The 25845-nt window shown below is 42.7% G+C and overlaps 1 long non-coding RNA gene and 1 pseudogene across 1 annotated transcript; one reads left to right on the top strand and one right to left on the bottom strand.

The window, feature by feature from the left end:
* Positions 1-537: 537 nt before the first annotated feature.
* Positions 538-24194, top strand: LOC129520112 (uncharacterized). The gene is made up of 3 exons (XR_008666488.1): positions 538-1985; positions 3658-3833; positions 22954-24194. It is a non-coding gene; the product is annotated as an uncharacterized LOC129520112 (long non-coding RNA).
* LOC129520367 (small nucleolar RNA U3) lies at positions 17595-17797 on the bottom strand (annotated as a pseudogene).
* Positions 24195-25845: the final 1651 nt, after the last annotated feature.

Genomic DNA, 25845 nt, shown 5'->3' on the forward strand with positions numbered 1-25845 from the left:
TTTGCTGTTGGAATGAACCAAAATCTCTGGCTCCTGGAGCTTTACTGCTATCAGAGCGCACTGCCATCAGCAACTTTGAGTTTAGTTACTGGGTGACTTGGAGTTTAGGAGAGACAGACAGGGAAGGTGCTAGTGATAAAATATAAGACTTTTTCCTTTATAAAAAGTGACAAATGGGCAAGAACTATTGGCCAAGTGGGGGAGAGAATATTAGTAATGCAAATTATACAAATGACGAATTACAATTGTAATCTAGAAGGCGTGTAGAATCTGAATGAATGATGGCTGGGAGGGGGCACAAAGAGGAGCTTCAGCGAAGTTTTGCACCTGTAAACATTCCTCTATGTTTCCTTCCCGCCAGCCACATAGGGCACTGTTCTTGCATAGTAATGCCACCACCAGATGTGGGTACAGCGTTTTTAGAAGGATGCTTCATTGTCTTGCTTGTGAGATAAATGGGCCAGATCTTAACAATCCTTGCTTTACAGACTAGGAAACTTGTCTTCCTTTCTTAAAACAAGTGCATGTTGTCTTTGAAAGGCATAAATGGCAGGACCCCCCACTGTTCATCTTGCTTTTCAGGGAGATCTGTAGGACCTAGTCTGTGTGACACTCCCAAGCTTGACAGCTGGCACCTGCCCGTGGGCACCTGTTTTCTAATCAATACTTGGGGTTCAGTCACTTAGAACTGATTGGTGTTACATGCCTTCAAACAACATCAAGGGATACCTTTTCTCTTACCCAAACTTCTATTGACTTTATCAGCCCTTAATGATTTCCTTGAACTCTGAAGAGTTCATGGTCGATTGATTTAAGTGCCTCATTCCTTGCCACTGTTTGCAAATAACAATATTTTAAAAGAGGTTTCCCAAGAAATGCTGATTCATCTAGCAAACTTCAAATATACTGGGTCTTGGAGTCTCAACAAAATAGCAGATGAGATTATGGAGAAATAACACTGTCAGTCCATGTGTCTTCACAAATTTTTGTTGGCACCGCACACCCCAGATATGGGAGAAAAACAAGTTAGAATGTATGAGTTTCGGCTTGCTAGTATTTTCATATCTTTTAGCAAAGTCCTTTGAGCACCATCTGAAGAGAATCACTTTAAAGAACCTTTAAATGTTCCATGTCTATGTGAGTCCCACAAAACCTGAGGTTTACTTTTTGGCTGTTTGACTTTCTCTCCCCCAGCTGTCATTTGACTCAACAGAGAAAAGTGACTTTTTCCGGAATTCAGAAGAATGAGCTGAAATTGTTACAGGGACCCCAGTCTTTGTAGTGGAGATTTAGCAAGTTAATAATAGGTAGAAAGATTTCATTCTATGGAAGTCCTGGCCAACAGTTCCTGCCCATTTGACGTTATATAAAAATATATAAAGGAAAAAGTCTTATATTTTATTGCTAGCACTTTCTCTGACTGCCTCCTCTAAACTCCAAGTTGCTGATGGCACTGAACTCCAAAGTGCCCTTGATACCAACGCCCAGTAGCTGTTTCCATTCACCTTGCTGAATAAAAGCCAGAGTGCTGGCCTCTTGCTAGGATTTCTGGCAGCACTTGCGTCAGTAATTCATTCCAATAAAATGGTCCCTTTATCAACTGAATCCCCAAACAAAGCCTGTACTAACAAAAAGCCCTTTTCATGAAAAGAAGAAGGAGGGGGGAGAACTTTGGAAAACAGTTTTCAAATGTCCTCTAACTTGTGACTGACACAAGAAGTGGTCCCATCTGGTCCTGGCCAGCTGTGGCTCTCCCACCAATGCACCAGGTATTCAGAGTACTGTCTACCCCTGGGGGGTGGGGGTGGGGAAATGGACAGCAGAGCCACAGACCATTGCCTTTCAAGACTGGTATAGCCTGAGATGACAGTCATACCTCCAACACCAGAGGAATAATAAACTCCTTGGTTCACAAGTCTCAAAACTCGGAAGGAGAACATCTTCAACCTTCCGCCTCTGGAGATACAGCATATAAATTGTCCCAGGTAAGCATCGTCTTTCTCATGGAATGCACAAGATTTTTTGTGTAGTCAGTCCTGCAGGGTTTCATCTCATAGACTCATGACCCACCCCCCTCCCACTGCTGGGGGACCTCTGAGGGTTGAAACGGCCTGGCCCCAGCTGCTGTTTCTATAATCAGTCCTTTCCCTATTCCTAAGATTCCAGGTTCTGGAGTGACAGTGCCTGAATTGGAATCCTGACCATAGTAAGCTGCTTAACCTCCCCAAGCCTCAGTTTCTTTATCTGTAAGTGGGAACAATAATAGTACTTACCAGTGATTTTGTGTGTGTGTGAAGATTGGATGAGGGGATTCATTTAAGGCGCTGTGCCTGCCAGAGAGTAAGTACTCAATACCATTCCAGTGTCACTTTGTATCCCCAATTGTGACAGAGACTGTCAGCGTCCCCTACTATGCGTTCTCTCCTTCCTTGGTATGGATTTTTCAGTGCATACCTGAGAACCGAGCATAAAATATGCATAAAATAAAACATGTGCCAACTTTACTTGGGGCTAGATGTGGCCATGTGACTGAACTCTAACCAGAAGGATCAGAATGGAAGGGGAATGTGCAATTTCTGGATTGGGCCCTTAAAGGGAGGGGCAGGCCTGCCCTTTCCTCACCACTGATGATGAAATGGCAGGTTATAGAAGTGAGTCCGGTGTAGACTGCAGACCCAGGGCAACAAAGCAGGTATGGCCCAGCAGCAGGACAGAAGACTGGGCCCCTGACACCTCCAAAGAACAGGGTTACATAAAGGAGATGTAACACCCGCCCCCGGTTCTTAGGGGGTTCTTATACATGCAAGTCCTAAAGATTTTGCTGCTCAAACTGCTGTGCAGGGAGCCTCTGAGAAATGCGGAAGCTCAGACTCTTACCCAGACCAATGGAATCAAAATCTCTATTTTAACAAAATGATATCCAGGGGATGTATAGGCACGCTGCAACTTGAGAAGCGTTGTCCTAAAGAGCACTCCTGTCAAGAACAAGTCCTCATCAGGAGCTGGAAAGAGGACAGTGCTGGTGACTGGTGTTTCTACCACCATCGGGTGCTGCCTCTCCCTGGGCTCTCATTTGGGAGGAACTGGGGTTTTGCTGGTGCTTGTGGCTTCTACCAACTTCCATGCCTCCCTTTGACTCCCGCGGCAGCCGTAGGAAGGCGGCAGGATAGTCCCACTTTGGTGGACTGCTTGAAGAGGCAGTGGGGATACATAGCATTCCCTCAGGAGTCTGAGGCTTTGGCACATCCTTTAACTGCTCTCATGACATACTCAGGCCACAGACACCCTTCCACAAGCCCAGGTGTCTAAACAACCCATTGTGTTGTTTCACCTTCAGGCCTGGTCTGGGTTAGCTGCTCAAAGCTCACTCAACCGTGGGATAACCCGCTCATTTGAGCCTTTCCAGAATGTCCCTGGGAAACTGCCAAACAGCCTGGCATGGAAATTGGCTGGAGTCGTTTGAGGGGAAGACCCGCCCAAAGGGATCACCCAGGTGTTAAGGGAGGCTTTGTGTATACTGTAAAGAAATCTGTGTCTTCAATTTACTGCTGGGAAACTAATTCAGAGCAGCAGCCACATAAGTCAGTACTTTCCTGGCTGGAAACCTCTTTGAGATGTATCTCCAAGGGTTTAACCCAGATCTTTCTTACCACTTAGGCCTGCTGGCTCTTTATCTGGCTTTGGCTGTGGTGGAAACAGCTGGTCACCATCCAGAGGACAATCCTGCCTCCTTCATTTTCTTGAAGTTGGTGATTAAATCACTCATCATCTCTTCGCCAGGATGTTGTGAAGATTATGTCAGCACAGTGCCCAGAGCTCCCTGGAGATAAACGGTGAGCAAACACAGTTTGCTATTAATTTATCATCATGCGAGGCAGAAAGTTTTGGCAAGGTCAGTATTTTCATTCCTGCCTGAGAAGTGGCCGATGCCTATTGAAGATGATACCTTCCACCCCTCAGTTCTAAGTAACTGCTATTGTTTAGGGGATTACCTGTTTCGGGTTTCCATTTCTGAAGGTGGAAGAAGACCCTGGGACGTGGGTTGGACAATGTTAAGTAGCAATCACCGCTTGGGCCCTTAGCTTACTGGACACTTAACTTACTCTGACTTGTCACAGCAAACCTGGGGAGATGCGCATTATCCCCATTTGACAGATGAGGAAACTGTAAGGTTAGACTATCCGCCCCGGGCCCAGGCAGCAGGAGATCAGGGCCCCGTTCAATCAGAGAAGATGCACACCTCCTCTCATTCGATCCTCACCAGACACCAAAGAGAAAGGCATCAGCCCCCTTGAAGAGGTGAACAACAGACTCAGATCAGCTTCCCCCGTCCCTGGTTCCACGTCTAAGCAGCAGACAGCAGCGTGGGGCTGGGGCTGGGGCTGGGGCTCGCCTGCCTGCTGGCCGTACTCTCCCACCCAACCACATGGCACATCTGCTGCTCCGTCAGCAAATCAGAAAGAGGTTGTGAAAGCTGCGTTGACATCTGTTATGTAAATCTGCCCCCAAGCTAAGGTTTTCCTTCATTCTTTAGTAATAGAGGTTTTTGATGTGTCTCTGCATCCATCCTCAGCGTTCCGACTTGTTTCCTCTGTGGGGCTGCCAGTCCTGAGAGGCCCGTCCAGCAGGTAATGTAATTAGTCGCCTTCACTAATGTTCAAGGCGCGACCGTCCTTACTCACGGTCATTTATTCAGGAATGAGAAAGCTCTGCCTTAGCTATTTGATGCAGAGTCAATGCGGTGAAGAGTGACATTCAACAGGTCCAGAAAGGTGGGTGCAGGAAAACCCTGTAACATTTGCTGGGGCCTCCGGGCAGATGTGACTTTTCTTTCCAGCCTGGCATTTCAGACAGATTCGCAAGCTGTTACCAATCCAGGCGGCACCCGGCGCCTGCATCTCCTGACCTTTATTTTTACTGGATCTCTTTTCTTCTTCTGTTGACGGTCACTGTACTCCACCATCTGGGCTAGGACAAGAATCAGATATTTGTGGTCCCTGGGGAAAAAGAACCAGTTTTACTGGAAGAAACTGCTTAGAAGAAAGAAAGAATGTATGAAGTTGAGGAAACTAACATTCCCACCCCTGCTGGTAGCCCAGTAGCCCGCCCCCTTTAGATTTACATTTCAAAGCCCCCAGACTGTTAGGGGTTCCCCCCCCCCCTTGGCCTGTCTTACCCTTTATAATTGTTCCTTATCCATTGTAATTTGTTCTAATATCTTACCTAAAGTGAGCTCGGTTTGCCCAGAGTATATTTTAACCCAAAACATGAATTGTCATTTGAAAAACACATGTGTGTTCTGGATCTTTGACCCCTTGTAAAAGTGAGTAAAGCTTTTACAGGATAGGACAACTAAAAAAAAAAAAAAAAAAAAGGATAGGACAATTAATGTGCAGGCAATATAAGCAGAAGAAACTTCTCGTTCACCAGGACTAAAATTAGAGTCAGTGGTGACCAAGAAAGTATGCAGACGGAGCAGTAAGAAGGAGCTCAGAGGAGGCCTGGAAAAAGGTGGGGAGGTTTTAAAATATTGTAAACAGTTATTCTATTATTTATAGAATAAAATTAGCTCAATGACACATGCTAAGTATGGCCTCAATTCTTCCACCAGCCAGAGCTAAAGACACGGTAAATAACACGTGCGCTCACTTGCAGTGAATCAGGACCCATGCAGTTTGCTTTTGGGAAGATGGCAAGAGGTGGTCAGTTAACTACACATCCTGAGTTCTGAGTTGCTAGAACTTAGTTGCTTTCCTAATTGTATGAAATTAGATTAATTCTTGGCCTCAGACTTAATTCCCTGTTTATAAATAGAGCCTTCTGCCAACAGTTCACCACCCGCTCTTTGTCACTGGGACTGAGAAGCTACAGAATGTGGTGGCAAAGGCTCCAGCTACTGGAACTGTCTTGAAGTCAAGTTACTTAACATGGGTGTGTTTTTGCTTTCTCATCTGTGAAATGGGGTTAATGGTGGTATTTACCTCATGTCATTGTGTGGATTCAGTGAGTTAACACATATGAGGCACTTAGGACAATATCTGTCACATTGAATGCTAAATACATTTTAATGGTTTTCATGAATAAAGTTTCTAAAATATTTGGAGGATATGTTCATAAGCAAAAAGTATATTTTTTTATTTTAAATATATAAATAAATTTTATATATTATAAATAAAGCTTTTCAAATGTAGTGTTATGCTAGAGCTGAGAAAATGGACACTGCCCAAGTAGGAACGGATTGTGCCTTTCTCTCCTTTCAAAAGTCAGCAAAGGCAAGTCATTGGGGACTTAATGTCTCACAAGCAGCTTTTCATACGTTCATTAACTTGTTTATTTTGCTCAGCAAATCAGAGTAACCAGACTACGTATTATTAGGAACCCTCTTTGGTTGGTTATGAATGTTTCTAAGTAGTTCTCTAAACTTGGGTCAGACCCAATGACCCATCTGGCCAAAGGCCTGAAGACAGATTTCTGAAGAATAGCTGCAGGGAACTGTATCTTGGGCTAATTTATTGGGTCCTCAATAAGGAATGTTGACTATTTTAGTTGCATAAAGAATAAGGAATGGGTTGCTGATAAAGGGAGGACAAAAAAATGTTTTCTCTCTATCCATCTTAGGTTTGTTGAACTGGCCTTGATAAATTAGACAGACAAAAGACACTAACAAGAGGGAGTTAAACAAATGTTTATTAACAAGTGCACCATGCATATACACAGGAGCACCCAGAGATGAGTAACTCAAAAGGATAGATAGTATTAGGTTGGTATAGTATTTTTTTTTAATTCCTATGTAACTAACATACAGTGTTAGATTAGTTTCGGGTGTACAATATAGTGATTCAACAATTCCATATGACTCAGTGCTCATCATGATATGTGTACTCTTAACGCCCTTCATCTCTTTCACCCATTCCCCCACATACCTCCCATCTGGTAACCACTGGTTTGTTCTCTGTATTTTAGTCTGGTTTTGTTGTTGTTTATTTGTCTCTCTCTCTCTTTTTTATAGATTTATTTATTTATTTTAGAACAAGAGAGAGAGGGATCCCTGGGTGGCGCAGTGGTTTGGCGCCTGCCTTTGGCCCAGGGTACGATCCTGGAGACCCAGGATCGAATCCCATGTCAAGCTCCCGGTGCATGGAGCCTGCTTCTCCCTCTGCCTGTGTCTCTGCCTCTCTCTCTCTCTCTCTCTCTCTCTCTCTCTCTGTATGACTATCGTAAAAAAAAAATAAAAAAATAAAAAAAATTTAAAAAATTAAAAAAAACAAGAGAGAGAGAAAGAGAGAGAGCAGGGGAAAGGAGCAAAGGGAGAAGGAAAGAATCTCAAGCACACTCCCTGCTGAGCAAGGAACCCAACTTGGGCTCAATCCCATGAACCTGAGTTCACAACCTGAGCTGAAGCCAAGAGTCAGATGTTCAACCAATGGAGCCACCCAGGCACCCTATCTCTCTTTTTTTAAGTAAGCTATATATATCCAATGTGGGGCTTGAACTCATGCCCCCGAGATCAAGAGTCACATGTTCTACCAAATAAGCCAGCCAGCTGCCCTTTTGTTTATCTCTTTTGTTCATTTGTTTTGTCTCTTAAATTCCACATAAGGCTGAAATCACATGGTACTTATCTTTCTCTGACTGACTTATTTCACTCAGCATTATACCCTCTAGGTCCAACCATGTTGTTGCAAATGGCAAGATTTCATTCTTTTTTATGGATAATATTCCATTGTATATGTACCACATCTTCTTTTCCATTCATCCACTGATGAACACTTGAGTCACTTCCATAATTTGGCCATTGAAAATAATGCTGCGGTACAAATAGAGGTGCATATATCTTTTCAAATTCGTGTTTTCATATTCTTTGGGTGAATACCCAGTAGTGGAATTACTGGGTCATATAACTCTGTTTCTAATTTTTTGAGAAAGCTCCATACTGTTTTTCACAGTGGCTGTACCAGTTTGCATTCCCATCAACAGGGCACAGGGGTTCCTTTTCCCCCCACATCCTCTCCAGTACTTATTATTTCTTGAGTTTTGGATTTTAGCCATTCTGACAGGTAATATCTCATTGTGGTTTTGATTTGCATTTCCCTGATGATGAGTGATATAGAGTATCTTTTCATTTGTCTAATGGCCATCTGTGTGTTGTCTTTGGAGAAATGTCTACTCATGTCTTCTACCCACTTTTTAATTATATTATTTGGGTTTCTTGAGTTATAGAGGTTCTTTATATATTTTGGATATTAACCCCTTTATCGGATATGTCATTTGCAAACGTCATTTCCCATGTAGTAGGTTGTCTCTTTGTTTTGTTGTTTGTATACCATTTTAACAGAACAATACATTTTTAGTGAAGTATCAAGGAAACAAAAGGACTTTGAGCTTCTAGGGGTGGCAAATTGTGGGAAGACAAATATTTGGGGAAATGAATGGTAGATAAGGTGAAGTTTTAGGAAGATTGTTTTGTAGATTTCTCTGGTGCTATCTCTGAACTGATAAGGGTCTAGAGTTGTTTCCAGTGATTAACTTCTGTCCTTCCTAGTAGAGGGAAGAGACAGGGCACCTTTGCAAATATAAATTCTACTTTTAGATAGGGGTGGGCAGAGAGTTTGGGGGTTTTTAAAAATCTGTGTCTTCTCAATTGCCTTCAGCTCAGAATAATCCTTATGCCAAAGTGGCATATTTTGGAATGGCATTTTCTGGTACCCACCCTTCATTGGGCTGGTAAGGATTTTGTGTTTCTTTTTCATTAACTTGAAACTTGCACTAAGACTGGTCATTGGGGCTGAACATGTTCAAAGTTTTCTAATCTATTCAAGAAGATAAAAAATTATCTCTACACTCAGACATAATTGGTTGTTGCTTCCTTCAAAGAGTTTTTAAAATGCCTGATCCTTGAGGGTGCCTGGGTGGCTCAGTGATTGAGTGTTTCCAGGTCGTGATCCCGAGGTCATGGGATCAAGTCTTGCATCGGGCTCCTTGCGGGGATCCTGCTTCTCCCTTTCTGCTCATGTCTCTGCCTCTCTCTCTGTATCTCTCACAAATAAATAAATAAATAAAATATTTTAAAAAAATAAAACAAAATACCTGATCCATGAAATGCCAAATTTACAGAACAGATGACTAAGAGGGTGATCATTCATAAAACACAAAAAAATAGTTCCTTCTGTTCAGCAGTTAACTCCTCTGGAACTCAGAAAAAGAAGTGGGTTTTACATAATGTTTAGGAAATTCATCTGTTGCTTATAGCAAAGCACATTTTCGCTTTAAACAGAATGCTCATTTAGAAAGTATTCTGTGTCCAGGCTTGCATTGAGCATCTTTGTCTATTCATCCCTCTGCCAGCCAAAGAAGCAGGAGGGGGAGTGAATGGAGGTCTTGCAAGATAACACAACTCCTACAGTCTTTCCATCGCACTTCTAACTCTGCAAGTCCCAGTCCACACTTAGATAAAACAATGATGAGATGTAAAGGGTTATCTGAGAACCTGTGAGATCTCAACCTTACTTGAAGGTTCACCTCAATCTGTTACATTTTTAAAACTAATAAACAGATCATGAGGTATGCAGGGCTTAATCCTTAATTTTATTATGTTGATGATCCACTCACCACCACACCCACTCCGATTTAAAGATCACCTTTAGAATTCACTTGTACTAACAAAGAAGAGAGGTAAGAATGGAAGAGTGGGCGCAGAATAACTACTCAGATCAGTGCATTCATTTCTTCAAGAAATAATCTAGCTCTTACCCTTTAGGAGCTGGGCATCGGGTAAGTGCTGGGGTAAATCAAGAACGAGTTCAGTCTATGCTTTATTCTCTGTTCTTGCCCTACCCTCTGCTCCCTGCCCCTGTCTTTTGCCCAAAACCATTCCACAGAGGTGCAATTCCCAGTGAGAGAACAGTCAGAGAACAGGACAAGAATCCCTGGCCAGTGGTCTGGTGAGACTGGCACTCCTCATCACCTTCAGTGCACACCCCCCATCCTTTTATTCCTCTCTGCCTCCCCCTGCTTTCCTCTGTACCCACATGTTGGCATTAAAGGACACAGCTTGTACTTGTTAGCTCATTCTTATGTAGTCCTCTAAATGTTCTGGTGTCATTTTTTTCTGATTACAAAAGGAGCACATGTTCATTGTTACATAAAAGTCAAATATTACAGAAGTGCATGTCCTTTGAAAACATATCACTGCATCCCTCCAAACTCTGCAGCCTTTCCTTCTAACTTCAAGTAAAAGACGAAGTCCTTCCACAGCCTACTGATTTGCACACCCCTTCTTTCTCCACGCCCAGGGCCCCCAGTTCTGGCCCTATTTCCCATGCTCCAGCAGTACAGCATTCAGCTTGCCTGCACTTCAGCACCTTTATGCCAGCTGTCACCTCTGCTGGAATGTTCTGCCCAGATATCTGCGTGGCTTCTGTCTTAGTCAGTTTGGGCTGCCATAACAAAATACCATAGCCTGGGTGACTTAAACAACAGAAATGTATTTTCTCACTGCTCTGGAGGATTTAAGTGTAAGATCAAAGTTCTAGCCAATTTGGTTTCTAGAGAGAACTCTCTTCCTGGCTTGCAGACAACCACCTTCTTGCCCTCTCCTCACATAGCCTTTCCTTGGTGCATGCTCACCACCTCATTTAGCCTCAGTGACTTCCTGAGAGGCCTCATCTGCAAATACAGCTACAGTGGGGGATACGGCTTCACCATATGACTTGGGACAACACAAACCTCAATCTAGAGCAACTTCCTGCTTCTGCTCTCGTTTACACATCGCCTTATCAGAGAGGCCTTCTCTGGCCTCTGCTTAAAAGCACAGATTTATTATTTCTCACAATTCTGTGGGTCATCTGGGTTCACTGGGGTTCTAACAGCTGCAATCATCTGACTGAACCCAAGGGTGTGCCATTGCCTTACCTGCCTGATGGAACCTCAGAAATCTCATTGTTTTAGAGTATAGTTCAGCATGAATGTTGGACTGAGGTCAAGAATGGAAGCTTCAGGGCTCCTCAGGGCCTGGGTTCCTGATGAACAAGTCAGGGACAGCATGGCCCATTGCATGAGGAGGTAGACATGTAACTGTGTGATTGGTTAGGTGCCATGACTGTTGCAGCCTGCCGCATGATCCAATGAGAAGTTGCCACTCCACTCTTACTTTTTTTCATAGTCATTATCCCTGGTGAACAAATGACAAATCTGACACAAAGAGAGAGATTTGCCTCTTTTTATTCACTGCTGTATCCCTATCACCTTAGAATGGAAACTGACTAATGGAGGTTGCTTAATAAGCATTTGTTAAGTCACTGAAAACATTAATTTGAAAATGTTTTCCACACCCTTCATCTTTAACAGCTTTAGAACTGTGGACACACTTCTACCATTAAAAAGCACTTTCCCATACAAACATTTAATTTTACTTTTCACCACAGCCTCATGAAGAAGGAGTGTAAGTATCATCGTTCCTACTTTATAGATGGGGGGAGAGAGGCCTAGGCGATGGAGAGTGGCTTGCCCATCGTCACATGGTGGACAAGAAGAGAGCTTCTGACTTCCCATGCCTGGCTTTCCACCAGCCATCATGCAACCTTTTGGGTGCAATTGAGAAATGAACCCTCTGCCTCATGTTTTCCCTCCCCAAGGCTTCGCACTTAAGGAGCTCTGTAGGGGAAATAGTTTTGGTTACCCAGTTGGCTACAGACTATGAGGTCTACAGGCCAAAAGAAGCATTATCTCTTTGAAATCTCCCTATGGAGGCCAAAACCTAAAGGTCTCAGTGACCCAGAGCCATCAAGACACCAAAAGGTAAGGGTGGCCAGACCTATCTCTGTGGACCTTGCCCTAGATTGCGCTGCACTGTTTGTGTAAAGTTAAACTTTAAATCTGCGTATCTCACCAGTGGTTGCCAGGTTGTTCTGGTCTGGACAAACCTTGGTTTAGCCTATAGGGAACAGAAAAAAATCACCTTTCAAGCTGTAAGCTGCTATTCCATCCAGAGAAGGGTTGGTTAATGAGTACATCTTCACATCAAGGGGAAATCACACCAGATGGAGAAAGTCCTCAACTCTGTACGTTCAAGATATTTTGTGGTGCTTTTAGGGGGTACAGAGGAAGGCTCATCTTCTTTAAGAAAGCCCTTTGAGAGATAGTTTGCTACTGTAGCTGGAAGCAAGTTCAAAGTTAAAGTAAAAACAGTCATTTTTAAAAGAGGAAGTTTTCTTCTTTCTGCCTTATTCTTTCTCTTGCCTTGTAATGCTGTTTCTAATTTGCTACTTAATGTCATTCTAAGGAAAAATCACAATTTTGGATTATCATAAAATTTACCATCTTTACATTATGCAGTGTCCTTTTTTTAAAGTTGAAGTCTAGCTTAGTTTCAAATGTACAATATAGTGGCTTGACAACTCTATATGTCACACTATGCCCACCACAAGTGTAGCTTCCACCTGGCCCCATCCAACACTACTATAATACCACTGACTGCCTTCCCTACGCTGTACCTCTCATCCCTGTGACTTATTCATCCCATAACTTGAAGCCTACATCTCCCACTCCCTTTCACCCATTTAGTCCACTCCCTTCACTGTACATTTTAAATACCAATATAAGAATATTATTAAATTTATATGCAGAAGAGTGAAATTACACAATTTATATTTTGTAGTTCAGACATGCACGCAGCTTTGGTTCTTACCAGAACAGTGGAAGTGCTAGACAAAACTAACTCGTCTCTTTTCATTTCAACGGATGATACATATACATTCTATCAACACTCTACCTTTGGTTTACTGATGAGTAAGAAAGGACTTGAAAAGAGGAGGAACTTTGGGTTTTCATCTTTCCTTTTCTATGTGATCACATTTTACATATGTAGTTGGTTAATACAGGGAAGTAACATTAATAAGAAAGGATATGATAGGATTCTTTAATCATTTGTTAAATAACATTATTTACATTTAGAGTCCCATTTTTTTCTTTCTGCATTCAAATCAAGTTCTGGTTTAAGTGGAAAGTAAGTCTTCTCAGGACTCTGAGTGCACAGCCCCCTCTGTTATAGACACAGCTCACTCACCTTGTCCTTGCCTTGAGTACTACTGAACTCTCAAGCATCATGGGAATCCATGGTAATTCTGTGCTCATGGGACATCAAGAATGTCACATGCAAATGGAACAGCAAGGAAGAGTACACACTCATATTATACCTATCTCCTCTACTCACACACATGCTCCCTGGTCCCACCAATGTGTAAGATCCAAGTTCAAAGACAAAATTATTGGGACGCCTGGGTGGCTCAGCTATTGAGCATCTGCTTTCGGCTCAGGGCATGATCCTGGGGTCCAGGATTGAGTCCCACATCCGGCTCCTTGCGGGGAGCCTGCTTCTCCCTCTGCCTATGTCTTTGCCTCTCTCTCTCTCTCTCTCTCTCTGTCTCTCATGAACAAATAAATAAAACTTAAAAAAAAGATAAAATTATTAAAAATCTCAGAAGGCAATACCAGAGCATTAAACCAGGTATGGTACGACTGTACATTTCTTACATTCTTTTTTTTTTTTTAAGACTTTGTTTTTAAGTAACCTCTATACTCAATATGGGGCCTGAACTTACAACCACAAGATGAAGAGGTACATGCTCTTTTTTTTTTTTTAAAGATTTTATTTATTCATTCATGAGAGACATAGAGAGAGAGAGGCAGAGACACAGGCAGAGGGAGAAGCCAGCTTCCTGCAGGGAGCCCGACTGGGGCTTGATCCCAGGACCCCAGAATCACACCCTGTGCTTAAGGCTGCGCTAAACCGCTGAGCCACCCGGGCTGCCCGTTGTATTCTTAAACCAGGCCTTCCTTGCTCCTTGCTCTTCACAGCAGGGAGAGGGATGGTTTCCTTGAGGAGCTGTAAGCATACCCTTCCAACCGTGCTCTCCATTGTTCTCCATCTTTGGCCAGGAGAGTGTTAAGTTTGTTTACAGAGTTATCCATCCTGAAAGAGATCAGGAAAAGGAGCCATTCTTTTCTTAATTCATTCAGTACATAGGTATTGATTGCCTACTGTTTGCAAGGCACAAATCCCTGATGTTTAATTATCCAATTTGACTCTCAATAGAAATGGAGTTAACAACTGATCATGAGGAAGTCTCCATAAAGTCTCAATAGTATGGGCTTTGGGAAGCTTTTACATTGGTGAACACTTCACCTATTGGCAGGATGAAGCCTTAGTACCCTCTCCAACCTTATCCTTATGTATATCTTCATCTGGCTGTTCATGTGTATCCTTTATCACGTCTTTAATAAACTGGTAAAAGTATGTATTTCCTTGAGTTCTGTAAGCTGTTCTAGCAAATAAATCAATGCGGGTAGAGGTCATGGGAACCTCTGATTTTAGCCACATCAAACAGAAGTTGTGGATAACCTGGTGACCTACTACTTAAAACTGGCATTGAAATGGGGGCTCAGACTCATGGGACTGAGCCCTTCACCTGATCTGATGCCATCTCCAAGTAAATGTCAGAATTGAGTTAATTTGTGGGACACCCAGCTGGTGTCACAGAATTGCTTGATGTGAGAGGGAAAAAAAACCTAAAGCCCTGCACATCTGGTATCAAAGGCATGAGCATGGTAGTCATGTGGTCATATGAGAAGAAAGGAGAAACATGGGACTGAGGTTTTTCTTTATACCATGTTGTTAACATACTTTTTCCTTCTTTATTGCTACTAATTGGTGATATAGTCCTGGCAGCACAATAGGAAATATAAAGCTTTCATTTTCAATGTTCTACAAGCTCTAGAAGTTGAGAAATAGTAATAATAGCATAATTTACATCACGTTGGAGAGCCTGCCATGATTTTCTCTTACTTCCTTTGCGGTGCTATCTGCTGTAGTCCTTTGCAATCCATTTCATTTACTACCATGTCATCTTCCAAGGCCAGCCATCCTTCTCTCCTTCCTTCCTGCCGCTTTCCTTCTTCCTTCCTTCCTTTAATTCCATTAGGGTACTGCAAGTGGTTTGTATCAAAACAATTGATTCAATTGAAAATTTTTCTAGCTGATAATTATGTCAGAAAAAGCCAGCGAAACACAAATCAAAAACTTGTTCTGTTTCACCATCTCTTTGATCATTAAGATTAAAATTGTATTTGAATATTCATTTATCTATCCAAAAGGTATTGATGAGATAGGCTAGGTGGGAAAAGAGTAGTGGACAACATTAACATGGCCCCTGCTTTCACAGAGCTTACACTCTAGTGGGGGAAAAACCAATAAAGATATTAGCTAATAAATAAGATATTTTCATCAAAAGGTAACTGCTACGGCGCTGGGGTGGCTTAGTCAGTTAAGAGTCTGAATCGGCTTTGGCTCAGGTAATGATCTCAGTGTCATGGGATCTGACCACATTGGGTTCTGTGCTCAGCAGGTAGTCTGATTGGGGTTCTTTCTCCCTCTCCCTCTGCTCCTCCCTGCCCCACTCTCTCTCTAAAATAAATAAATAAATCTTTAATAAAATAGAGTTAACTGCCAAAAAAAAATTACAAATACATGTAAAAGAGAGTGATTTAGGAAGCTAATTTGGCTTGAGGGTCAGCTAAGCCTTTCAGAGAAGATAACAATTGCATTGAGACCTAAACTAGATCTCAAACTATAATTTGCCTATATATCTAGTGGTGATCTCGTACAAGTGCAGATTATAATTTAGTAGGTGAGGATTGTGTCTGAGATTCCACATCTCTTATAAGGTTCCCAGTGATCCCTATGGTGCTATTCCGTGGAGTCCTCATAGGGTAGAAAGGACAATAAGAAGAATCTAAAGAGAGCTCTAGAAAGAGAAACAACAATTGAGAGGTGCTGAGGTGAGAAAAAGTTTGATGTTTGGGTTAGAGAAATACTGTTTAATAGAGACGGGGAGTGATGAGTAAGGGGTGAGGAATATGCAAGAAGGTCAAAGAGTACAGGGCCTTCTAGGCCAGAAGGTTTCATTTTATTTTAGTGTGATGGAAGACATGGAAGATGTCAAGGGGGCGAAGAGTAATGATGTAGAAAAGACGTTAGGGTTTAACGTCTTGACATCTTGGCAGCTGATGGCCAAGAAAGATTTCTTGAGACACCTTTGATGCAAAAAGGTGGTTTTATTAAAGCCTGGGGATGGGACCCATGGACAGAAAGAGCTGCAGTGAGGTCATGAGAAGGGGTTCATTACAGACTTTCAAGTTGGGAGGGGGTTAGGGATAGCATGTCTCTGAGGGATTTTGAAAGCAAGGTTTCCAGGACCTTGAGGAGGTTAGCTAGTAAGGGAAAGGTCATTTATTACTATCTAATAAACCCTTAGTCATGAAACCCTTAGGATGTGTATCAGTGGGTCATGTGCTTGTGGATGGTTGCCAACATGTATCTTGGAGGGCAGAGATAAAGGAAGTTTCCAAAGGAGTTTTTTTTTTAAAGATTTTTAAAAATTTATTTATTTATGATAGACACAGAGAGGCAGAGACACAAGCAGAGAGAAAAGCAGGCTCCACGCAGGGAGCCCAAATGTGAGACTTGACTGCAGGATCACTCCCTGGGCCAAAGGCAGGCACTCAACCGCTGAGCCACCCAGGCATCCCTCCAAAGGAATTTTTATTTGTTAAAGTAGGATTCTAGGGGTTGGGCTAAGATTGCCTTTTGCCCTTAGCAAAGTATCAACATTGAGGCAACTGAATCCCTAGAGGGATGGCACCCTGCCTGTTTCAAGGACTTGTCAATGGGCTATAGGTAGTAAGGAAACTTAATTTTTCTTCTGCCTTTGTGTCCCACATCAAGTAATATGATCAGATTTAAGCTCTTGAAGATCAACCTGACAACTATGGGAGTAATGAATTTTAGGGGAGCAAGAGTGGAAGGAGAAGAGGTTTTAGGAAACCAGAGTGGTACTCCTTGTGTGAGATGTTGGTGGCTTGGACCAGGACAGCAGCAACGGACATCAGGAGCAACAGACAGCTCGGATGGTGATCCAGTGGCAGAGCCAACAGGACAAGTATGTGGTTCAGACATAAGGGAGGTGGGAAAGGGAATTAAGGATGACAACTGAATTTATGTTTTGATCAGTAAGTAGCAGGTGACACCGTGTCCCAAGATGTAAAACCAAAGCAAAAACAAAAACACCAAAACTTGAATTTTCATAAATAGAAAAGGGAAAATTATCTAGAATGACTCTTACTTCTAAAGCCTCTGTTTGCATTTTTACTGGTGCAAATTTCATTTAGAATCTGACATCTGACATTGGAATCAAGATGGAAAGGCAAATGCATCCGAGCATTCCTTCCTCCCTTCCTCTCTCCCTCCCTCCCTCTTTCCTTCCTTCCTTCCTCCTCTCTTCCTTCCTTCCTTCCTCCTTTCCTCTTTCCTCTTTTTCCCTTCCTTCCTTCTATCCTCTTTCTTTCTTCCTTTCTTCCTTTATCCCTTCCTTCCTTCCTTCCTCTCTCCTTCCCTCCCTCCCGCCCTCCCTCCTTCCCTCCTTCCCTCCTTCTCTCTCCCTCTTTCTTTTTTCTTCCCCCCTCCTTTTCTCTTTCCTTCCTTCTTTCCTTCCTCTCTCTCTCTTCCTTCTTTCCTTCCTTAGCCCCTCAGGAGGCTCTCTCTCACAAAGCCACTCTCCTCTCTCTCACAAAGGAAGAAAAGAAAGATCATCAGTGACAAAATAGTTGCAGAAGCAACATGAAGAGCCAGTTTCACTCTCAGGAGAGAACACTGCCTCTCTTCCTCACCGTTTCCAGCGCTCTACCTGTTTAGGACACTTCTCTAGTAACAAACTGTAGAAATGATGCTTGAGAGTATAGTCTTGCATCTGAGAATTTAGAATCATTTGGTAATGTATCATTAAAAAAAAGAGGGAGAAAAGCAGCAGCTACCCAGACAAGTGATGGAAGTTCTCTGGCAAACAATGTTTTGTATTATAATGTAAGTTAAATAGATTCTTTTGCCTAAGCCTGGACTTTTCAAATGGAAGTTGATTTCTTAGAACTGGGATGGATGGAAAGTTAGGGTATTTCTAAAGACCCACCAGTAAAATAGCATGTTTTACCCTCAGAGATTGCTCCCTTTTGTATTCCCATGAATAATTTCTGTCATTTGAAAGAATTTAAGAAAAAGTTATGTTTTCTTTTTCCAGTTGAGCTTCTTTTAACATATTTTTCTGATACCATTAATATACTCATATTTCCTGCTGGAAGAATGGTTAAGATTGAACTATTGTTCATATCTTTCTTTTTTTTCCTTTTAAAATTATTTTTCCTTGAAGAAGTTTCTTTGTCACTGTCAAGGTTAAGTGAAGTCGCTACTGAAGGAAAGAGCAGAAGGAGTTTGGAATGCTTTTCCATAAACCCCAGGGACCTATCCCATGAGAATCCCCTGTAGGGCTCAGGGTTTTTAGGATAAATCATTTAGGAAAAATGTTTTCTTCCTTTGCTGCTAGGTTGACAAGGCAAAAGAAATAATACTTTTTGTGTCAACCTTTGTTCTAGCACAATTTCTCAAAGCAGGTAATAGAAACCATGGGACTTTCTACCTGAATGGCACAAAATCGCATTTTTACCACCCAATGCTGCACATAGCAGATACTCAGTAGATGTTAATGTTAATTGAATTACATTGAATTCCAAGAATCTTCTAGAAATCTTAGATTGGTTCCTTTCATCTTGCAGATAGTGAGCTGGAAATGGAGGGGGACAAGTTGAGAGTCTAGCCCCTAGGCAAAAAGACACATGTTGGTTAGGAATCTCACAATTTCCTTTGAAATTGAAGATGTCAGTTTCTTAAGGATGCTTTATAGATCCAGGCCCTGAATCCACAAACATTCCCTTTGCGATTATCTTGCTACTTCTACAGGCGAACTTTTAAGTTTTTATTTACGGCTGTGGCAGGATAAACAGAGATCCTCCCCGCCCCCGCTTCCATCTGGGGAGAGATTCGGGGATCAAGAAATTCTATAATAGGAAGTAAACAAACATCCTCAACTAACAAGGGGCCTTTGTAATGAAATAAATCCAGGAAGGAAACAAACAGGACTTTAGCACGCTAATGCCAAAGTTTCCATCATAGGGCCAGGTGAAAAACATGTTAACGGTTGAAAAATACTTGGCTCCTCTGTTACGGGCCTGCATTATCTTTGGAAGATGAGTAATAGGGACCCTGGAGAGACAGTCGTCCTTAGGTGAATCAGGATGACACTTGCCGCGGCCTGCAGCCTTCGCCGCCTAAGAGGGAGAGGCCTGGAAGGTTCTCCTTGTGTTGGGCACCAGGCCCAGCCCTGTCCCACATGGAGCTAGCGGCAGGCTGGGCAAAGGAGTCTCTCCTTAACATCCAGCTGAAGCCCAAGGCGTTAATTTTGCACTGAAGAGACAGCAGCCAAAGAGAGAGAGAGAGAGAGAGAGAGACAGCAGCCCCTGGGACCACTTTGTCTTGTGAGGAATGGCGCAGTTTTCTGTGGCAAAGGGGTGGGAGGTGTTACCTGGGAAACTTAGAGAGAGGATGTGAGGAGGACCACGGAGGCTGGGCACCGGACGGGAGCGATGCAGCATCGCTGGCGTAGCCCCTGAGGCCTGAGGGGGAGCCCTGGTCCTGTCTGCTCACCTCCACTGCTCCCCACGAGGTCAGAGCGAGCAGGTTACCCAGCGGATATCACTACTGGTTCTCCTACTAGAGCGACTTCGAAATGCTCACCTGGCTTCTTTGGGGACTCCTTCGTCGGTGTTCAGGGGGTGTTTAGGCTCAGGGTACTGGGTGTGGATGTGTTTAGGAAACATGACTGACTTCCTGAGCACTTGGTGGGCCTGGGTAGAGGTGGGTCTCAGAGGGACACAGTCCAGGCTTTCCCCCACAACTAGGATAAAGGGGAGTTTCCAAGTCAACAGATGACCCCTGCAAAGAATTATGTGAGTCAAGACGCCTACTTTGGCTTGATATCCAACCCCCCCCCCCAAAATGTTAGCAAAGTCCATGCACTTCATAGCAGGGTAGGAAGGGGTTTCTGAAACAGCTGGTTCACGGGACATCTCATGGTGACTCCAGGTGCTGGGCACGTTTCGGCACTGAGTATTCCTTCTGTAAATGCTGATTCAATGCCTTTGGATGGCAGAGTCTCAGCTTAGTTCTGGGGAAATTAATTCCCTTTGGTTTCTGACCTTAAAGATTTCATAATCTACGGAGAAAGACAACATGAAGAGAGAATTCATTTCAACTCCATTAGATTGAAGAGGAGACTGTGAAATGAGTTCAGTTAGTTCATCTAAGAGACCAGAAGGACCTGAACAGACGCAGTGGCAAGAAAGATGAAGTAGGAGAGGAAGGCTGAGTTCTGAAAGACATTCTGAAGAAATTTCAAATGGCTCCCATGGACAATGGATTACAAGGGGAAAGAGGGGAAGTTGTAGGGGAAGAAGCCTGTGGCCTCCTGTTACATAGTTCTCACCTCATTTATTTAGAATTCACTTGCAGGAAGGGTCAGAGCTGCACCTGGATGTCAGTCCCTAGACACTGTCACAACCAAAGAAGACTCAGTATCACTAAGGTCCGGGCAGCTTTGGCTGTGGCATTGGGGCCTTGGTATCCTGTGTCATGAACGAGGGTGTTGTTTTGCCTTTTTGGACAAGTGTATGTGTGTGTTGGAGACTTTGTAAGTTCTGGCAGTCCTAGAAAGGGTGGGGTGGAGGAGTCACCCCAGGGAAGGGAAGGGAACAAAGAACATGGACAGTGTAACTTGTCCAACACCAACAGCAGATACCCTGTTTTCCTCCTGCAAAAATGAAACAAATGTCAAGATGAGGAAGATATGTCCAGTAGGACAGTGATGTATGGGCTCTGGAATCAGATTGGATGAATCCCTACTAGCCCTGGGGCCCTGGGCTGGTTACCCAAGCTGTCTGAACTCGTAGCTAAAACCTGGCACATAGTAAGTGCTTAGTAAATATTAGCTTCTACTATTCTAAGTTACTCAGAGCAGGAAAGGGAAATCAGAACTATTTTTCTAAACCTGAACAGGAAGCTAAGAAAAAGTACTTTCAAAACAGGACTAGCTAGATATAAGTCCAAAAGCACACTCCACAAAAGAAAAAATAGTGAAATTGGATGTCATCAAAGTTAAAAACTTTATGCTTCAAAGGACACCATCAACAAACTGAAATGACACCCCACATCATGGGAGAAAAGTTTTGCAAACATACATATCATAAGAGATATATATCTAAAATCTGTAAACAACCCTTATAATTTGATGACAAAAATCACATAGCCTAATTTTTAAGAATGGGCAGCAGACTGAATGGACATTTCTTCTTCTTTTTTTAAAGTTTTAAGTATTTAACTAATCTCTACACCCAACATGGGGCTCGAAATCATGACCCCAAGATCAAAAGTCATGCTCCTCCAATTGAGCCAGCCAGGTGCCCCAAATGGACCTTTCTTTAAAGAGGATATGCCGAAAACAAATAAGCACATAAAGGTGCTTGGTGTCTTTAGCAATCAGAGAAATGCAAACTACAACTACAAGGAGATACTATGCACACACTAGGATGGCTATCATGAAAATGACAAATAATAAGTGTTGGCAAGGATATTAAGAAATGGAAACACCACAGGCTGCTCGTAGAAACGTAAAATGGTGCAGCCAGTTTGGAAAGCAGTCTGGCAGTTTCTGAAAAGGTTAAACACAGAGTTACCATATGACCCATATGAGTAGAGCATTCCTACATCTAGGCACATACCCAAGAGGAATGAAAATGTATGTCCCCACAGACACCTGCACGTGGACGTTCATAGCTATCATTTTGCAATAAAAAGAAATGAAACACTGATAAATACTGCAACATGGATGAGCCTTGAAAACAGTATGCTTAGTGAAAGAAGCTGAATATGAAAAGACCATATTTTGTAGAGCTCTATTTATGTGAAATGTGCAGAATAGGCAAATCTATAGAGAAAGAAAATAGATTAGTGGCAGCCAGGGGTTGGGTCTGTTTGAGGAGGAATGAAGCATGAATGATGATGAATATGGAGTTTCTTTTTTTTTTAATACAATATTGTGCTATTTTAAGACCCTTATTTTAGCACCTGACACGTGTTTTCTTTTTTTTTTTAATTTTTATTTATTTATAATAGACATACAGAGAGAGAGAGACAGGCAGAGACACAGGCAGAGGGAGAAGCAGGCTCCATGCACCGGGAGCCTGATGTGGGATTCGATCCCGGGTCTCCAGGATCGCGCCCTGGGCCAAAGGCAGGCGCCAAACCGCTGCGCCACCCAGGGATCCCGAATATGGAGTTTCTTATGGGGAGATGAAAATGTTCTAAAACTGATTGTTGTGATGGTCACATAACTGTGAATATACCAAAATCCATTGATCTATACACTAAATTGGTGACTTCTATGTGTGAATCATATCTTAATAAAACTTAAAAAAAAAGTGCTAGTACTAGGAGAAGGCTGCATTAGTATGTTAAGAATATTCCTTGTTAGGGGCACCTGCCGGCTCAGTGGGTGGAACCTGCAACTCGATCTTGGCCTCGTGAGTTCAAACCCCATGTTGGGTGTGGAGCCTATTTAAAAAAACAAAAATTAAAAAAATACACCAATGGGATGCCTGGATGGCTCAGCGGTTGAGCGTCTGCCTTTGGCTCAGGGCATCATCCTGGAGTACCGGCATCGAGTCCTGCGTCGGGCTCCCTGCATGGAGGTTGCTCCTCCCTCTGCCTGTGTCTCTGCCTCTCTCTGTCTCTTATGAATAAGTAAATAAAATCTTTTTAAAAAAATACACAAAAGAAAAGAGTATTCCTGGTTATATATCCCATACAGACTGTGTATTTCAGATTAATAGATCAATATCATATGAAAAATTTCTAGCGCTGTGCAAAAGATTTCCCTTCACGGTCCTGGGTGGTCTGCCTTTTCATTAAGGACCCTGAAAAGACCACATGTGCTGAATGTCTTTCCCTTGTTCTTCTAGATCCACTCTCTGCCGTCCACCCTGCTCTGCGGAGGCTGCCTCATGTGAACTCTGCCATGGGGCTCCCATGGCCAGTGGTGGGTCCGGCAGAAGACCAACCACACAGGAGGCAGGAGAAGGGAGGAGCCTGGGGATGTTAACTCAAACCCTGCCATGCAGGAGTGGCACAAAGCAGGATCTAAGGACACCTGGACTAAGAACGATGGGACGACTCTAACAAGAGGATGTTTAATACAAGGTTCAGGCGAAGATGTGGTGACTACAACATTAGGTGCAGTTTTGATTAGTGTCACCTCACTATGAATCAAGAGGTGACAAAATGCACAACCCCCCAAATAAAATTCCAGCCTTCTAAAGCCCCAGGTAGAGGAATGCATTCTGTTCCTTTGTGGTCAGACTGCTCCTGGAGTACTGTTTTCAGCTTTAGGTGATACGTGAAAAACCAGCTGCAGTTGTTAATGCGTCTATTTTAATATCAGCCCATCTCTTGGGTTCGGTCGGGAATGAATACATGCTATGAAATTAGGTAATTGCTTAGTAGACATGGGGCTGATTCTTTTAAAAAAATTATTTATTTATTCATGAGAAACACAAGAGAGGCAGAGACAGAGGCAGAGAGAAGCAGGCTCTATGCAGGGAGCCCGATGTGGGACTCGATCCCGAGATCCTGGGATCATGTCCTGAGTCAAAGGCAGATGCTCAACTGCTGAGCTACCCAGGCGTCCCCATGGAGCTGATTCTAAAATAACCTTTTCCTTCCAATTTTTAAGAAATTGTTTTTGAACCAAACTCTCACTTCTATTAAATTCTTTCCCAGGAATCTTCTGGAATTTGTATACAAAGAGACGTAATAATTTACCCCACTGAAGATTAATAGACCTTAATCAAACCCAGACCTATGTACACATTTTAGTTGCAAGCCAAGCACACGTGGAAGAGCTATCTAATCAATAAATTTGATCAGAAATAATTTCACATAGGCCTAGTTTTATATGTATGGTGAAATTCAAATTGAGGGCAAAGAATGTCAGAATGTTCATGCTAGAAGTGGTTTTGATATCATTTACCCAAACCTCTATCTACTGTTCTAAGTAGGGAGACTGAGGCCCCGAGAGGATGGATGGATCCTGGTTTTCATCTGACTTCTGATAATAACCCCGAGTCTATTACCTGTGCTTCACTGCCTTCCTGATGAAATCATGCTTCTAAAAGTTGATGAGTTTGGACCAACTTGGAATGGACTTAGGGGGTCTTATTTTCTCAGTGTTTATTTGGTGTCTACATTGTGATAAGGAATTGTGTATCACATACCCCAGGCATTTGTCTGCCACATTCGAAACTAAAAAAATATATATATAGTACTTATGATATTTTACTGAGACTTTAAAAAAAATTGTCCTGATTTTTCAGCTTATCCATTCATTACACTAACATTTACTGAGAATCTATTATGTTAGGTTGTGTTCAAAGGGGTAAGTGAGCACAACAAACAAAGAAAAGCCTTTGCCTTCATAGAACTTACCTTATAATTTTTCTTTTTATATTTGGAGTGGATTTTAAGGGAACTGAAAGAATTCTTGCGTTCCTTCCTGAGATAGCTGGCCTCCGAGACAGCCTCCAATGATCCTTGCCTCCTGGTGATCATACCCTGATAATGCCCTCCGTGTATGCGTACTGGGACACCGTGGAGTGACAGTGCGTGCCTTTGAGTTTCAATCATGATAAATATTGCAGCTTCCGTCTTTGCCTCTCTTGGCTCACTTACTCAGGGGAAAGGACCCCAAACAGCTTTGTGGAGAGGCCACGCATAGGGCAGAATGGAGACCTCCTGTCAACAGCAACACCAATTTTGCATCCGTTTGAGTGAGTCTTGGAAGTGAATCTTTGGCTGTGTCTTGGAGGTGGTCCTTTAACCTCGGTCCTTTAACCTTCAGATGGCTGCAACCCTGGCTAACATCTTAACTGCAACTTCCTGGAGGACCTCGATTCAAGACTTCCAGCTATGCTGCTTCAGAATTTATGGCTCACAAAAATTGTGGGAAATTTGAATGTTCATTGTTCTTTTACACCACTAAGTATTGGGGTCATTTGTTACGCAGCAGTAGGGAACCAGAACACCTCCTGTGTTTTAGGAAGTCTTCCTAGAGAAGAAGGATCTGAGAAACACTTGCATGTCATAGAGTGGGAAGGAAGCAGTATTTTCCCACACTTCTGGGTCACAAGAGAACCAACTCTGAGTGTGAAATGCACATACAAGCATAGGCCATTTCAAATCCATGGTTTCTAAGAGAGTATTCAGTGCTTTTGATGCTGTACGAAATTTGGGGTTTCAAAATGTGATTGGGGGGCCACCTGGGTGGCTCAGTCAGTTAAGTGTCTGCCCTCAGCTCGGGTCATGAACTCAGGATCCTGGGATGGAGCCCTGCATTGGGCCCCCTGCTCAGCGGGGACTCTGCTGCTCCCCCTGCTTGTGCTCTCTCCTTCTCTTGCTCTGTCAAATAAATAAATAAATAAAATCTTTTTTAAAAATGTGATTGGAAAGAATATAAAGGAGGTACACCTTTATTACGTGGGAGAGAGGCAGAGACCCATCAGTGATGAAAAGGCGATCTCCTCAATACAATAAAAAAGTCTACAGAAATTACCTTTGTGTAGTTAGACCCAGCAGTGGGCATAGCAACCAAAAATATTGCAAAAAGTGCAATAACCCAGCAAGATTATTTGCCAATAATTTATTTTCATCAAGAAAAGAAAAACATATCCTTGGTTCCATGCCAATTCTCAACAAGCTAATTCATGGCAAGTCTTTCTCTGGGAAAAGAGATAATTAAATCGTTCTGAAGTCTTTGCTCCTTAACTACAGTAGTCATTAAGGCTGTTCACAAATATTCT

Source organism: Nyctereutes procyonoides, unplaced genomic scaffold, assembly GCF_905146905.1.
Source record: "Nyctereutes procyonoides isolate TBG_1078 unplaced genomic scaffold, NYPRO_anot_genome, whole genome shotgun sequence".
Taxonomy (NCBI): domain Eukaryota; kingdom Metazoa; phylum Chordata; class Mammalia; order Carnivora; family Canidae; genus Nyctereutes; species Nyctereutes procyonoides.